Source organism: Drosophila elegans, unplaced genomic scaffold, assembly GCF_018152505.1.
Source record: "Drosophila elegans isolate 14027-0461.03 unplaced genomic scaffold, ASM1815250v1 contig_229, whole genome shotgun sequence".
In the NCBI taxonomy this organism is placed as follows: Eukaryota; Metazoa; Arthropoda; class Insecta; order Diptera; family Drosophilidae; genus Drosophila; species Drosophila elegans.
The window spans coordinates 1,115,852-1,120,128 of record NW_024545601.1 but is presented as its reverse complement, the minus strand read 5'-3'; positions in this window follow the sequence as shown (position 1 = coordinate 1,120,128).

The following is a 4,277-nucleotide window of genomic DNA, read 5'->3' as shown; positions in this document are numbered from 1 at the left end:
AAGGGACTTTTCCGGTGGAAAGTAATGCCATTTGGATTACATTCCGCCTCGGCGACTTTCCAGACAGCACTGGATCAGGTCATTGGACCTGAGAGGTCACCACACGCGTTGGCATACCAAGACGACATCATCGTGATCGGACGTACACTGGAAGAACACAAAAGAAACCTGAGAGAAGTTTTCCGAAAGCAAGCAAGCATCAGGATAAATCCCGAAAAATGTGATTTCTTCAGAAGTGAACTGCTTTACCTGGGACGCCTCGATATTACTGGCCAGGAATGCATAGGGACGCCCGAGCACACGTACGAAAATGCGAGATATGCCTTAAATACAAACCTAGCCAGATGCAGGCAGCTGGGAAGATGCTGACGCAGATACCCGAGGAACCATGAATAACAGTATGCGCAGACTTTGTCGGACCATTGCCAAGATCGAAGCACGGTAGCCAGATGCTGCTAGTGCTGATAGATAGATTTTTAAAGTGGACAGAATTGGTGCCACTACGAACAGCAACGTCAGAAACACTTTTAAAGGCGTTCCGAGAAAGAATCATCGCTATGTTCGGAACCCCAAAGGTGGTAATAACGGACAATGGAGTGCAATTTACCAGCCGAGCATTCTTCTTGAATTCCTCAGCGAAATTCACAGCGCCATATACACCGCAGGAAAATCCAACAGAAAGAGCAAACGAACCGTTAAAACCATTATAGCTCAGTTTGTAGAACAGAACCAGAGGAATTGGGAAGAGAAGTGGCCGGAGATTATGCTAGCGGTTAGCTCAACTACGTCGGAATCAATAGGGTACTACCCGTGATTCTTCACGCAGGCTCCAGAGCCTCGACTGCCCAGCGCCCTGTACGACAGGGAAACCATCGGCACAGGAAAGCAGACGGAAACGCCTGAAGGAGATCTTCGAAATTGTACGCCGGAACATGGAGAAAGCTGATAAGGACCAAGCCAGGCATTACAATTTACGAAGGAGGCAGTGGAATCCAACAACAGGGGAGACGGTCTGGGCGAAGGACACCTTTTGTTGAAGGCAGTCGAGGGTTTCGCGGCTAAGCTAGCGCCGAGATATGACGGATCGTATACGGTGATAGACTTCGTCTCACCGGTTATTTGTAGAATTAGCCACAAGGAAACGCAAAAGGAACGAACCGTCCACATCAGTGAGCTTAGACAACAAACACAAGAACTCGGTACAGGACAACACGGGCAGCGGTGCGGACTATAGCGACGGGCATATGCCAGAGTCTATATAAAACTCAGGATAACACGAGCATACAATGACAGAGCGGACCATAGCGTCGGTCAGGTACCAGAGATTTATAGAATGCAGGACAACATGAGCATGCAACAACAAAAAGAGCGGACTATAACGTCGGGCATATACCAGAGTCCTTATAGTACGCAGGACACAAGGCTGCACAGCGACGAGGCAAACAGATTCTGCGTTGATCCGTTGATACTCAACATAGAATATGGTGATGCACACGACAAGAAACCGAAAAGACCGCAGGCCTACAACAATCCGCAGCGCCGGCAGACTCTGTACCAATCGCGGAAGACTACGACACTATCTTTGTTTTCTTTAGGAAAGAGGGGAGACGGTACAGCTCGAGAGCTTTATCGTAGCTTGCCAAGCCGGAAAAACACGAAAGTGACGCGCACTTACATAAGCGGCCACAATTAATAAAAAAAACACACACACACATAAAATGCAATACAGCTGAGCCGGCAATCTGAAATGATAGATATACATGAAAACCGGGTTCGCAGGGATACAAACCACTTGCCAACTAAATGCAGAACGCCTCAAGAGAGTGATGAACCTAGCAGGGTCATTGACCCCGGCCCCAAGGGTAAGAAAGGTCAACTCTGCAAGCTTTGAAGGAAAGCTTTGGAGGAAAGAATCTATAAGTAAACAACAAATCGATAGGAAATTACTCTTACCATATCATTGTGCGAAGTCACCATAAAAAACGGATTTATAGCGGTCGATTGGCACTATACGATTGTGTCGATCGGTGGGCACGAAATACTGGAAATATTGGCACACGGAGAATCACGTGGGGAATATCGATAACATCGGGTGGAAACGCCAAGCTAGGTCACGGAACCGATAGCAGCTGAAGACCGATCGGCTTGGTGGAGAGTGACCGTACAACGGAGAGTCACACTGGAGAATATCGATAACCCCGATAGCAGCTGGAGACCCTCACAAAGCAGGCAGCGAAGATGTGGCAGCATGGAAGCTCTGTGTCCCACGGGGAAACTGTACTGAAGGAGAATCACGACTCACCAGCAGGTGGACACGTGGGAAGTCGGAAAACAATTGCATGGCTGGCGGCTCGATATTACTGGCCAGGAATGCATAGGGACGCCCGAGCACACGTACGAAAATGCGAGATATGCCTTAAATACAAACCTAGCCAGATGCAGGCAGCTGGGAAGATGCTGACGCAGATACCCGAGGAACCATGAATAACAGTATGCGCAGACTTTGTCGGACCATTGCCAAGATCGAAGCACGGTAGCCAGATGCTGCTAGTGCTGATAGATAGATTTTTAAAGTGGACAGAATTGGTGCCACTACGAACAGCAACGTCAGAAACACTTTTAAAGGCGTTCCGAGAAAGAATCATCGCTATGTTCGGAACCCCAAAGGTGGTAATAACGGACAATGGAGTGCAATTTACCAGCCGAGCATTCTTCTTGAATTCCTCAGCGAAATTCACAGCGCCATATACACCGCAGGAAAATCCAACAGAAAGAGCAAACCGAACCGTTAAAACCATTATAGCTCAGTTTGTAGAACAGAACCAGAGGAATTGGGAAGAGAAGTGGCCGGAGATTATGCTAGCGGTAAGCTCAACTACGTCGGAATCAATAGGGTACTACCCGTGATTCTTCACGCAGGCTCCAGAGCCTCGACTGCCCAGCGCCCTGTACGACAGGGAAACCATCGGCACAGGAAAGCAGACGGAAACGCCTGAAGGAGATCTTCGAAATTGTACGCCGGAACATGGAGAAAGCTGATAAGGACCAAGCCAGGCATTACAATTTACGAAGAAGGCAGTGGAATCCAACAACAGGGGAGACGGTCTGGGCGAAGGACACCTTTTGTTGAAGGCAGTCGAGGGTTTCGCGGCTAAGCTAGCGCCGAGATATGACGGATCGTATACGGTGATAGACTTCGTCTCACCGGTTATTTGTAGAATTAGCCACAAGGAAACGCAAAAGGAACGAACCGTCCACATCAGTGAGCTTAGACAACAAACACAAGAACTCGGTACAGGACAACACGGGCAGCGGTGCGGACTATAGCGACGGGCATATGCCAGAGTCTATATAAAACGCAGGATAACACGAGCATACAATGACAGAGCGGACCATAGCGTCGGTCAGGTACCAGAGATTTATAGAATGCAGGACAACATGAGCATGCAACAACAAAAAGAGCGGACTATAACGTCGGGCATATACCAGAGTCCTTATAGTACGCAGGACACAAGGCTGCACAGCGACGAGGCAAACAGATTCTGCGTTGATCCGTTGATACTCAACATAGAATATGGTGATGCACACGACAAGAAACCGAAAAGACCGCAGGCCTACACCAATCCGCAGCGCCGGCAGACTCTGTACCAATCGCGGAAGACTACGACACTATCTTTGTTTTCTTTAGGAAAGAGGGGAGACGGTACAGCTCGAGAGCTTTATCGTAGCTTCGCCAAGCCGGAAAAACACGAAAGTGACGCGCACTTACATAAGCGGCCACAATTAATAAAAAAAACACACACACACATAAAATGCAATACAGCTGAGCCGGCAATCTGAAATGATAGATATACATGAAAACCGGGTTCGCAGGGATACAAACCACTTGCCAACTAAATGCAGAACGCCTCAAGAGAGTGATGAACCTAGCAGGGTCATTGACCCCGGCCCCAAGGGTAAGAAAGGTCAACTCTGCAAGCTTTGAAGGAAAGCTTTGGAGGAAAGAATCTATAAGTAAACAACAAATCGATAGGAAATTACTCTTACCATATCATTGTGCGAAGTCACCATAAAAAACGGATTTATAGCGGTCGATTGGCACTATACGATTGTGTCGATCGGTGGGCACGAAATACTGGAAATATTGGCACACGGAGAATCACGTGGGGAATATCGATAACATCGGGTGGAAACGCCAAGCTAGGTCACGGAACCGATAGCAGCTGAAGACCGATCGGCTTGGTGGAGAGTGACCGTACAACGGAGAGTCACACTGG